Source organism: Salmo salar, chromosome ssa12 (assembly GCF_905237065.1).
Source record: "Salmo salar chromosome ssa12, Ssal_v3.1, whole genome shotgun sequence".
Lineage (NCBI taxonomy): Eukaryota > Metazoa > Chordata > Actinopteri > Salmoniformes > Salmonidae > Salmo > Salmo salar.
This window is the reverse complement of record NC_059453.1, coordinates 50,102,832-50,115,462: the sequence shown is the minus strand read 5'-3', so window position 1 is coordinate 50,115,462 and position 12,631 is coordinate 50,102,832. Positions and strand designations below refer to the sequence as shown.

Sequence of the window (12,631 nt, the reverse complement as noted above, 5' to 3'; positions counted from 1 at the left end):
GGCGAATTGCACGTGGAGCTTGGCAAAAGAGGGCATGATTTGTTGACATACTTGTAATCCAAACCCAACGTTAATTTACTCGTTGTGACGTACTGAGGTTCCAAACTCCATTTTAGAAGAGACTGACTTTACACTTTGTAGTAAATTTTGACACTATAATAAATGTTTATTACTCATGTCTATGCCACATAAGGCCATTTTCAAAGGGATTAGTTGCATTTTAGGGGAAGTTGCTCTTTAATGTTATTGGGGGAGGTTACGCTGATCCTATATCTGTATATAGAGAAAATGTCACCCCGGGGCCTCTTTCTCCCTAGAAGAGCCTCCTTTTTCACAAGACACTTTTATTCCGAGGTGTGGGATGCTAAAGTGGAGGAAGACTTAGATGTTATTTTTAAGTTTCTCTTACAATGTTCTTGCATCATTCAAGAACGAAAAAGAAAGGAGTCAAACCTGGAGTTAGAAAACCTAGAGTTGTCAATCCTAGACTTCACAGTTCTGATTTTTGTACTGCAATGTCATTTCAAGGCGATACACCGTATGATTTGAATGCCAATTAAATGAAATATTAAGAAACAAAGTCGTCAAAGTTAAAAAGGCGATATACTGTATGATTTGAATGCCAATTAAATGAACAATTAAGAAACAAAGTCAAAGTTAAAAAGACTAAGAAAACCAAGACAGTGTATTGTATTGATGTGCAGTTCGCAAACGATTCATTCTCTTTAAACAACGATTCATTCTCTTTTAACCTCCTAGAGTCGATTGACGCATGGGTGACACACATGTTTTTTTCGCACTGGATGCGTCTCAAATCGACCGCATCCGCCAGTGTTGCACTTCCACACCTGCGGTGAAAGGTGGCAGAGCTAGAGCGGGGTTTGTAAGACCAATAGATATCCCGAAAATGGATCTTCTCACGAAAACGTGCTAGCCCTGTTCGTTATTGTTTAAAGCTGGCATACACAGTATGCACAGTATACACTCTTTCTTCATCAACAATGATACATGATTGAACATCCATGGCTGACAGGCTTGTGAGTCGAGACCAGTGCCATCAAATAATAAAAAATAAAAAAAGTCAAACAACTATTAAATATTAAAAACAGAGTAAAAACAATAACATCTAAACATTTAAAATAGAATGAATGCCCTTTTTAATTGAAGAAATAGGAAATAATAGAAAAATGAGTCCTCCAGCCCCCTCTAATGATATGTTGAAGCAACCCCAGTCTCTACTCAGTTGGCATGGGCAGATCGGTGGTAGAGCTAGTTGGGGATATTCAGTAACATAAAAACATACTTTTCCCAAAGATAAATGAGAAGATGTGTCAAATCATCCCTCTATGGCAGTGATGGATGATGCCCTGCCAGTTGCGCTGGCGGTAGGTTGAAGTTTAATTGTTGTTTATTTCTCGTGGCTGACTGAGGGTTGGTGTTCCGGTGGTCATTTGAAATCCTACTGGTGATGATGAACGTAGGCTTTACTCTAGAACAAGGGTAGGTCCAAGGTTGTCAACGGGGTATCAGGTGATGAACATAAGCCAGTGGAGGCTCCTCAGAGGAGGAAAGGGAGGACCTCAGTGATTTTCAGAAAAATCTAAATTGTAAAACGTTTAAAAAGTTAACCTTTTTAGATAAAACTATACTAAATATAATCACATCACGAAATAATTGATTAAAACAAACTATTTTGCAATGAAGTTCTACAGTAGCCTCAACAGCACTCTGTAGGGTAGCACCACGGTGTAGCCGGAGGACAGCTTGCTTCCGTCCTCCTCTGGATACATTGACTTCAATACAAAACCTATGAGGCTCATGACTCTCACCCCCTTCCGTAGACTTACACAGTAATTATGACAACTTCCGGAGGGCATCCTCCAATCAGAGCTCTTGCAGCATGAACTGACATGTTGTCCACCCAGTCAACAGAACAGAGACTGAATTTAGTACTGAAAGCATAAGATACAGCTAGCTAGCACTGCATGAAGGAAAAGCAAGCAAAATGAAGGAGAAGCAAGATAGAGATTGTATTTTCTTTTTTCACTTACAGTCCATTCGGAAAATATTCAGACCCCTTGAATTTTTCGACATTTTGTTATGTTACAGCCTTATTCTAAAATGGATGAAATACTCCCCCCCCCCACCCCCCTCAATCTACACACAATACCCTATAATGACAAAGCAAAAACTGAAATATCACATTTACAAAAGTATTCTGAAACTTTGCTCTGTACTTAGTTGAAGCAGCTATTTTCAGGGCCTTGGTCAGGGATGTGACCAACAACCCGATAGTCACTCTGACTGCGCGATGGGAGAACCTTCTAGAAGATCAACTGTCTCTGCAGTACTCAACCAATCAGGCCTTTATGGAAGAGTGGCCAGACGGAAGCCACTCATCAGTTAAAGGCACATGACAGCCCACTTGGAGTTTGCCAACATTTCTGGTCTGATGAAACCAAGATTGAACTCTATGGCCTGAATGCCAAGCGTCACGTCTGGAAGAAACCTGACACCATCTCTATGGTGAAGCATGGTGGTGTCAGCATCATGCTGTGGGGATGTTTTTCAGCGGCAGGGGCTGGGAGACTAGTCAGGATCGAGGCAAAGATGAAGGCAAAGATGAACTGAGCAAAGTACAGAGAGATCCTTGATGAAAACCTGCTCCAGAGCGCTCAGGACCTCAGACTGGGGTGAAGGTTCACCTTCCAACAAGACAGCGACCCTAAGCAGACAGCCAAGACAACGCAGGAGTTGCTTCGGGACAAGTCTCTGAATGTCCTTGAGTGGCCCAGCCAGAGCCCGGACTTGAACCAGATCAAACATCTCTGGAGAGACCTGAAAATAGCTTTTCAGCGACGCTCCCCATCCAACCTGACAGAGCTTGAGAGGATCTGCAGAGAAGAATGGGAGAAACTCCCCAAATACTGGTGTGCTAAGCTTGTAGCGTCATACCCAAGAAGATTTGAGGCTGTAATCACTGCCAAAGGTGCTTAAACAAGGTACTGAGTAAAGGGACTGAATACTTATATAAATGTGAAAATTAAGTTTCATTTTAAAAAAAAACTGTTTTTGCTTCGTCATTATGGGGTATTTTATGTAGATTGATGGGGGAAAGATACTATTTAATCCATTTTAGAAGAAGGCTGTAATGCAACAAAATGTGGAAAAATGTCAAGGGGTCTGAATACTTTCCGAATGCACTGTATTAGTGTGTAGCCCAAACTGTTTGGACGCTACAGACAGGCTGTACTGACTTCAGACGAGTACCAAGATGCTTATGGGGGTCGTAGATCACTAGTTTGTAGACCAAACCGTTTGGACGCTACAGACGATTTTGTGAGAAGACTGATTTTCGGGATGTCTCATGGTCTGACATACACTGCTCTCGCTCTGTCACTTTTCACCGCAGATGCGTAAGTGTTACATAGGTGGATGCGGTGGATTGAGACACATCCATTGCAAAAAAATGATATCTCTAGATAAACTGACAGATTTTTATGGTGATTTTTGGATTATGCTAATTCGATTTCCACGGAGGAGTGGACATCGACCTTAGGGCAGGTTAAACAAGTACAGGAACATTTTGAGACAATTTTCTCTGGAGGCATATACCTTTAGCTTTAGTAGCTTTCCCAGGGGATTTCTTCTGGGCTCTATCTTGAGCCTTCTCAACCGGAGCCTCATCCACAGAGGGTCCAGGGGAGGCTGCTGCTGTTAAAGCAGCCTTTTTTGGGGGACTGGCACTTCCCGTGGAGCCTCTCTTCCTCTTGCCTGGGGCAATGCTGGAGCTCCTAGGGCTGAGGGATGGTGGGTCTGCCTCTGTCTGCCTCAGTGGAGAGCCCTGCTGGGGGAGGCGCAGAGAACAGGGGGGGCTACCTTGGGTTTGAGAGTGATGTGCTGACAGAGGGGGACCTTGGATGCCGGGGCGGGTGCCTCCAGTGTGATGAGGGGGGCAAGTATGTGGCCGGTGGGTTGACCGTCACTATGACAGAGGGCATACTCTTCTCCTTCTGGAGGGCGGGGTCTGTGGGCTGTTTCTGTGCAGATTCTGCCTCAGTGGAGCCCTCTGGTTGGCTGATGGAGGCCTGCTCTTTCGGGCAGCTGTGGCCTGCGAAGCCTCTTCTCACGCATGATCTTCTCAAAGGTCTTCACCTTCACACTGGCACCAGATACAGCATCGCTCTGACAGTTAGCAGGGCAGGCCTAAAGACAACAGGACCACAGATTCAGTGATTAAAGGTCCAATGCAGCCATTGTTATCATGGTTATCATTGTTATATTGGGTAACAATTAAGTACCTTTCTGAGAATGTTTTCAATTAAAATTGTCAAAAAGAAACAAAAATACCTCCCTAATAATTTTGCTAAGAATGTCTGAGAGTGGTCTGAGTGGTGAGGGGAAAACTAAAAACTAGCTGTTATTGACAGAGGTTTGGAAGTCTTTCTTTTTGGTCAATTAACTAATTTATCGTCTGGTGACATCACCATGCAGTCCAAAACTCCATCTCATCTAAACAGGCTGAAATTTCAGTCTGTCTTTTCAAACATCTCTTACACTGAAAGGGCATTATCATAATTTTCACAATTTCAATGTATTATTCCAACTTCACAGTGTGGAAAACATTAGGAACACCTGCTCTTTCCATGACATAGACTGACCAGGTGAATCTAGGTAAAAGCTCTGATACCTTATTGATGTCACTTGTTAAATCCACTTCAATCAGTGTAGATGAGGGGAGAAGACAGGTTAAAGAAGGATTTTTAAGCCTTGAGACAGAGGGTGAATGGACAAGACCAAAGATTTAAGTGCCTTTGAACGGGGTACGGTAATAGGTGCCAGGCGCCCCAGTTTGAGCTGCTGGGTTTTTCACGCTCAACAGTTTTCCATGTGTATCAAGAATGGTCTACTACCAATTGGAGGCAACATGGTCCAGCATCTCATAATGATGAGTGAGAAAGTTAGACACACAAATATCATACCCCATTTGCCCCAATACTTTTGGTCCCCTAAAATGAGGGGACTATGTACAAAAAGTGCTGTAATTTCTAAACAGTTCACCCAATATGGATGAAAATACCCTCAAAATAAAGTAAACGTCTGCACTTTAATCTCATAGTCATTGTATAATTTCAAATCCAAAGTTCTGGAGTACAGAGCCAAAACAACAAAAACATCATCAATGTCCCAATACTTTTTGAGCTCACTGTATATATTTTCAGAAATGATGATCAAATCAAATCAAATTTATTTATATAGCCCTTCGTACATCAGCTGATATCTCAAAGTGTTGTACAGAAACCCAGCCTAAAACCCCAAACAGCAAGCAAAGCATGTGAAAGAAGCACGGTGGCTAGGAAAAACTCCCTCGGAAAAACTCCCTAGAAAGGCCAAAAACCTAGGAAGAAACCTAGAGAGGAACCAGGCTATGAGGGGTGGCCAGTCCTCTTCTGGCTGTGCAGGGTGGATATTATAACAGAACATGGTCAAGATGTTAAAATGTTCATAAATGACCAGCATGTTCAAATAATAATAATCATAGTAGTTGTCGAGGGTGCAACAAGCACGTCCGGTGAACAGGTCAGGGTTCCATAGCCGCAGGCAGAACAGTTGAAACTGGAGCAGCAGCACGGCCAGGTGGACTGGGGACAGCAAGGAGTCATCATACCAGGTAGTCCTGAGGCATGGTCCTAGGGCTCAGGTCCTCCGAGAGAAAGACAGAAAGAGAGAAAGAGAGAATTAGAGAGAGCATATTTAAATTCACACAGGACACCGGATAAGACAAGAGAAATACTCCAGATGTAACAGACTGACCCTAGCCCCCCGACACATAAACTACTGCAGCATAAATACTGGAGGCTGAGACAGGAGGGATCAGAAGACACTGTGGCCCCATCCGATGATACCCCCGGACAGGGCCAAACAGGCAGGATATAACCCCACCCACTTTGCCAAAGCACAGCCCCCACACCACTAGAGGGATGTCTCCAACCACCAACTTACCGTCCTAAGACAAGGCCGAGTATAGCCCACAACGATCTCCGCCATGGCACAACCCAAGGGGGGGCGCCAACCCAGACAGGAAGACCACGTCAGTGAATTAGCTTTTATTGTTTAAAGAAATTATGAAAGAGATTGGTGTGTTTTTTCTCTATCTAAGGTATGCATAAGCAAATATTAAATGTAATTCATCATCATTCATTCGTTTTTGGCCCTAGTGCAAAAATTACCATGACAACTTTGTTGATGCGCAGTATGCGTGGATTCTTGGCTCCTCCCTTTCCGGAGTTTGAGGCAGAGCCTAGGATTTTCCCATTGGGCGCCTTCTGTCCCTGGGCCTGCATCCTGGCAAGCCTTCTCCCTGTGGATCTCCTCCAGGGTTTTCACCTTCACTCCTCCCACAGGAGGGGCCCTCCGGCTGGGCATGTCTAGCCTCTCTAGGGTAGGTTAAATGAAATTGTCTCACCTACTCAACAGCCAGTGGAATCCCGTGGCGCGTTATTCAAATACCTTAGAAATGCTATTACTTCAATTTCTCAAACATATGACTATTTTACACCATTTTAAAGACAAGACTCACGTCCACGGGAGAGGCATTTGAAAGTAAACATAAATGTTTTATCAAAATATGTTTTTTTGGCAGAACTTCCTTCTTGAACATGTGAACTGTCATGTGCCTGTATGCCATCTGTAAATACGAATAAAACATTTAAATTACAAGCCTAGTTGGTTAACCTCTATGGGCTAGGTGCGTCCCACCTACTCAACAGCCAGTGTAATCCCGTGGCGCGTTATTCAAATACCTTAGAAATGCTATTACTTCAATTTCTCAAACATATGACTATTTTACACCATTTTAAAGATAAGACTCTCGTTAATCTAACCACACTCTCCGATTAGAAAAAGGCTTTACAATGAAAGCAAAACATTAGATTATGTCAGCAGAGTACCCAGCCAGAAGAGTACCCAGCTTTTTGCCGCCTTCTGAGAGCCTATGGGAGCCGTAGGAAATGTCACGTTACAGCAGAGATCCTCAGTTTTCAATAAAGAGAGTGAAGAAGCCCAAGAAATTGTCAGACAGGCCACTTCCTGTAAGGAATCTTCTCAGGTTTTTGCCTGCCATATGAGTTCTGTTATACTCACAGACACCATTCAAACAGTTTTAGAAACTTTAGGGTGTTTTCTATCCAAAGCCAATAATTATATGCATATTCTAGTTTCTAGGCAGTAGTAATAACCAGATTAAATCGGGTACGTTTTTTATCTGGCCGTGTAAATACTGCCCCCTATCCCTAACAGGCTAGGTGGGTGGGTCCATGGGAGTCACCTGGAGTTGCTTCCACAGCCGGCTGCTTGGCCTTCATGAGGCTGGGGATGGGCCCCTGGTCCTCATCCAGCTTCTTGGCAAGGAAGATCACAGAGGTCTTCACATTGGCTTTTTGCGAGTTTGCTGGTGGTGCCTTTCTTTGGGGCAGTGGTAGAGGTGGTTGTATCAGGGACTGAAGTGAAAGGGTCGTCCCCCTGACCCTGTACCTGTCCCTAGGACTTAGCCACCTTCTCCTGCCTGATCTCCTCCAGGTGTCTTATGCAGATAACTTCAGGTGTCCTTGTCTCACTGTTGATCTCAACTGAGGGAGAGGCTAGTTAGAGTTAAGACAATAACACATTTTATTCAACATAATGAAAAAAAATGTGTCTACTGTTAAGATAACGTTTCAATGTAGATTATATGAGCCTCTCGAAGCTAAACAGGATAATAAGCAAAGAAATCTAGAATTAGAATGACTAAGGAACATTTTGAGAGAAATTGCAGGACATTACTGAATGTATTTGGGATGTGTTCCTCCCGACAGGTCCAAAGGCAGGGGTACAGTCCCTGACCCAGGTTTCTATATTGGCCACTCGAGACACACAGCCTCGAGTCAGAAAAGCTTAAAGGGGATTCCTCTAAGGTCTTTTAAATACAACCCTGTTTTGTCTCTGAGTTACTGAAAGATGAAGCGGTCAAATGGTATTTCCTAAATTAATTGAAAAATAAATTATTTCCAAACAATATCAATATGATTAATACCTCCCTATATAATTTTAACCTAGCGCTCTAATCACCTTGAAGGACTGCTCCATTGTTTCTTTGAGCTGGGTATCTTTGCGCTGGGTATCTTTGTGCTGTGTATCTTTGAGCTGTAGCTTTGTGCTGTGAATCTTTGAGCTGTAGCTTTGTGCTGGGTATCTTTCCGCTTCACAGCTCCTTCCTGCACTTTGGACTATTTGCTACTTAATTAATATGTGGCTTTTAATTGTTGTTTATATTATATTTCTCTCTACATTGTTTGGTCTTCCGGTTCAGTCATGTAAAGTGTTGTGTGACATTTATAAATTGCACTTTAAATAAACGTGACATGACAGTAAGTACACTACATAGGTATTAAAGTGTCTTGGTGTGTTTCTTACCATCTTCGTCCTCATCATCATCTGCTCGGTTGATGACCACAGGCAGGTTTGTGGGTCTCGGAACATTCACCGGAGTCTCCGCCTTGATGACCCCACAGAGCTGTGGATTGGCTGGGCTGGGGAATGGGACAGAGACAAGAGGGACAGGATTCTCATGAGGCTCCTCCTTTTCTTTTAGGGCCAAATCTGAGTGACAAAACCATCCAGTTCAGTAACTACAGATAATATCTGGTTCTGATGAAGGTTCATAAGTGAGCCCAAATATGTTATTTAGCTCAATCCTGAATGTACGAAGCTGAGGGTCCAAACATTAGGAACACCTCCCCAGGGGCGAAAATCTGATATCCACTTTGGAGGGGACAATTACATTAAATTTTCTCAAGAGCAATTCCTGAGGAGGACACCAAAAGTAGTGCTGTAACACATAGCCTACATTGTAATATGGTAAATGTATACTGAGGAACCAAAGAAATAAGGTGTTTGCCGTACTCCTAACTACCGGTACCCAAAACTACACAACTAATCACAACAGCAATACCATTGCCTTTAACAAATCTTAGTTCAGTCACCAATTTAAGTTGAGAGTGGGGGTATCCATGGCATTTTCCAATTATGTTCCTATTTTACAAGTCAAAAAAATTGAGAACCTTTCATAATGTTGCCAAACAAAGACTCAACAAACTTACCTGAGACTCCCTGTCTCTGCCAGTCTGTCCCTGCATATCTGTCCCCAACTCTGCTGTCTGTGTGCCATCTGTTGCCTGCTCTGCCTAATGACATCATTGTGAAACATTTCCATTAGAATTTCATTTCTTTCTTATGAACATTTTATCAACTAGTCTTTGAGATATTAGGCTACTAGGGTTCTTACTATGCGTTTTGGTGTATTGAAAAATACTCTGATGTCCGTCTTTTATTTTTCTGCCATTTTTCTACCTGGCTGGCTGGCTACACACACAGTGTGTAGGTTATTTACAGTAGGAGATGGGCTTCTATCATCTTCAATCATTCTATATGGGCTTCGATCTAAAAGGTAGCTAGCAAATGTGAAACGGATTAAAATGACAAGAGTTGACAGCTGTATGAGTTCACCATTTACACAACATATGCTGCAACCTTTTGTCATTTTAATAGTTTGTTTCATATTGGCTGGCTTCCAACAATAGCTGAATTTGCAAAGCTAGCGAGCACCAATTCAGTTTCAGTGGTGTTTGCTATAATCTTTGCTACCCGGGTTAAATAAAGGTGAAATAAAATAAATAAATAAAAGTTCCCTTGCGACAATTTAGCTTTTGCAACGAGACCATTAAATATATTTAAGACAATGGTAGAAGAGAGTGTAGTTCTGTTCAGTTTGGACTTCAGTTTATCGCTAACCTTATCACAGGGACTTTGAAGCACTAACTTACATCATCTGCATGCTGATTCCATCTTTGATGGCGCCACATAAATGGAATAGGTACTAGCTAGCTTAATAGTTAATATTTGCGCGCAAGCTCTGCACATTCAGCTAGTGTGTGTGCGCGCGATTGACTGGATGAACCTCACGGCAGTTACGTAGCAAGCTAAGGAACTGGCAGTGGATCAAACCATTGTGATCAAAGGGCGGGGGGGTCGCAATCTTTTGAAACTTAAAAATGCGCTATTAAGTGTCTATAATCAGCACAATTGCTTTCATTGCGTATTATTAATATTATTTAAATTACATAGTTATGTTTCAGTGATATATTGGGGGGGACAAATCATATTTTTCCCAGGATGGGGGGGGTCGTGTCCCCCCGTCCCCCCCCCGGGATTTCCGCCCCTGCACCTCCCTAATATTGAGTTGCGCCCTCTTTTGCCCTCAGAACAGCCTATATTCGTCGGGGCATGGACTCTACAAGCTGTCGAAAGCTTCCCACAGGGATGCTGGCCCCCATGTTGACTCCAATGCTTCCCTTGATGCTAAGGAGGTAAAGATCAGTAAGCTAATGGTGTCTTGGTCAGGATCGGCCTCTTGAGAGCGACTACGCACTTTTGTTGGGTGGTACGTAGTGGCCTTCTATGAAGTGGGGTTTGTCATGGTGGAAGGCACAGTGCGGCTTCTGGCAGCCAGCAGGATGGGTCTCAAAGTAACATGCAATCTCCTTTCTATAGTATTTTTCTACAAGAAGGAAAGAGGGAGAGGGCAGGTCAGAACATGTAGCAACACTGACAGCTAATTTAAAGCTAGAATCCTTATTTGCTACATGCATTTCTGGACTTAAAAATGTATGATATATACCCATTGATTCTTGAAGAATATAACTTAGAAATGCCTCATGAGCTTAGTTCAACTGTCACACTCCATGAGAATCCAAAATATCAGCTTGTTTTACTCCAATGTATATGTAAACAAACACTATATATACTCAAAACATGGTTAAAACTATACTTTTGGTCTGTCCTTGCATCCATAGCTCTGTGTATGAATTTGAAAGTGGTTACATTTCTCCAGGCCCATGCCTCAACCTTTTTAGCAAAACAGAGGCGGGGTACCCTTGTTATTTTTTCAATTAAAAAGGATTCTGAATTTAATAAAAAAATAGAATGGAACACAGATATTTCGATGGTTATGACTCAAAACTAAGGTTTTCATATTCCGGAACTTTCAGTATATTCCATGGTTTTCCCGAAATCGCAGTTGGAGGATTCCCGGAATCAGGAGGGAATAAGTAGGAAACTCGGAATCCTCCAACCAGGATTTCTTGAAAACCAGGGAATGTATTTGTCACGGTTGTCATAAGGAGAAGAGGACCAAGGTGCAGCGTGTGTGTCGTTCCACATTTTATTTAATCTGTGAAACTATGCAATACATAAATAAACTGAATAAACAAAACAAACCGTGACACAGTGTAACGGTTGTCGTCGGATTGAGACCAAAACGCAGCAGGTATATGTGTACTCATCTTCTTTTATTACGGAAAGAAGGAAAAACCAAAATAAACACGTACACCAAAAGAAACACAACGACGAATAAACAGTCCTGTAAGGCCATAAGCTATACATGGAACAATCTTCCACAAACTACAAAACAAAACACATACCTATATATAGGACTCTCAATCAGAGGCAACTAAAAACACCTGGCTCCAATTGAGAGTCCAACAGCCAAACATAGACACAGAAATATAAAGAACTAGAAAGAACATAGAAATACAAACATAGAACATAACCCAAAACCCGGAACTAACAAATCAAACCCCCTTTAAATACAACACACACACACCCCAAACCACATAAAACAAATACCCTCTGCCACTTCCTGACCAAAATAAAAACAAATACTCCCTCTACTGGTCAGGACGTGACACACAGAGGTGAAACAAACACTACTCAAAAATAATCACCCACAAAACCCAGGTAGAAAAACCCCTACTTTAGTATGATCTCCAATTAGAGACAATGAGGACCAGCTGCCTCTAATTGGAGATCATCCCAAACAAACCAACATAGAAATACAAAAACTAGAACCTAACATAGAATAAACCCCCCTGTCACGCCCTGACCTACTCTACCATAGAAAATAACAGCTTGCCATGGTCAGGATGTGACAGTACCCCCCCCGTACCCAAAACCTTATCATCCAGCGCATCCTCCAGTAGAGGAGGTGGCTCTGGTTCGGGGCGTATCCCCCGCTCCACCCGCTGATCCCTCTGCTTCTGTGCCACTGGACCGTAGATCATCGCCGGAGGCTCTGGGCTGCAGGCCGTCTCAGGAGGTTCCGGGCTGCAGGCCGTCGCCGGAAGCTCTGGACTGGGAACTGTCGCCGGAAGCTCTGGACTGGGAACTGTCGCCGGAAGCTCTGGACTGGGCAGGCGCACTGGAGGCCTGATGCGTGGGAGTGGCATAGGTGGCGCCAGACTGGTGACACGCACCTCAGGGCAAGTGCGAGGAGCAGGCACAGGACGTACCAGGCTGGATAGACTTACTGGAGGCCGGGTACGTGGGGCAGGCACAGGATATACTGGGCCGTGGAGGCGCACCGGAGGTCTCGAGCGTATAGCTGGCACAACCCGTCCTGGCTGGATGCTTACTTTCGCCCGGAAAACGTGGGGAGCTGGCACAGGATGAACTGGGCTGTGAATACGCACTGGTGACACAGTGCGCAGCGCCGGTGCAGGATATCCTGGACCAAGAAGGCGAACTGGAGACCAGGAGC

At 43.4% G+C, this 12,631-nt stretch overlaps 1 long non-coding RNA gene across 1 annotated transcript; it reads right to left on the bottom strand.

Annotated features, from left to right (window-relative positions):
- Positions 1–7,248: 7,248 nt before the first annotated feature.
- LOC106565212 (uncharacterized) lies at positions 7,249–9,198 on the bottom strand. Its single transcript, XR_006758174.1, has 3 exons — positions 9,138–9,198; positions 8,452–8,567; positions 7,249–7,628 (listed from the first exon to the last, which is right to left on the bottom strand). It is a non-coding gene; the product is annotated as an uncharacterized lncRNA (long non-coding RNA).
- Between the last annotated feature and the right edge of the window lie 3,433 nt (positions 9,199–12,631).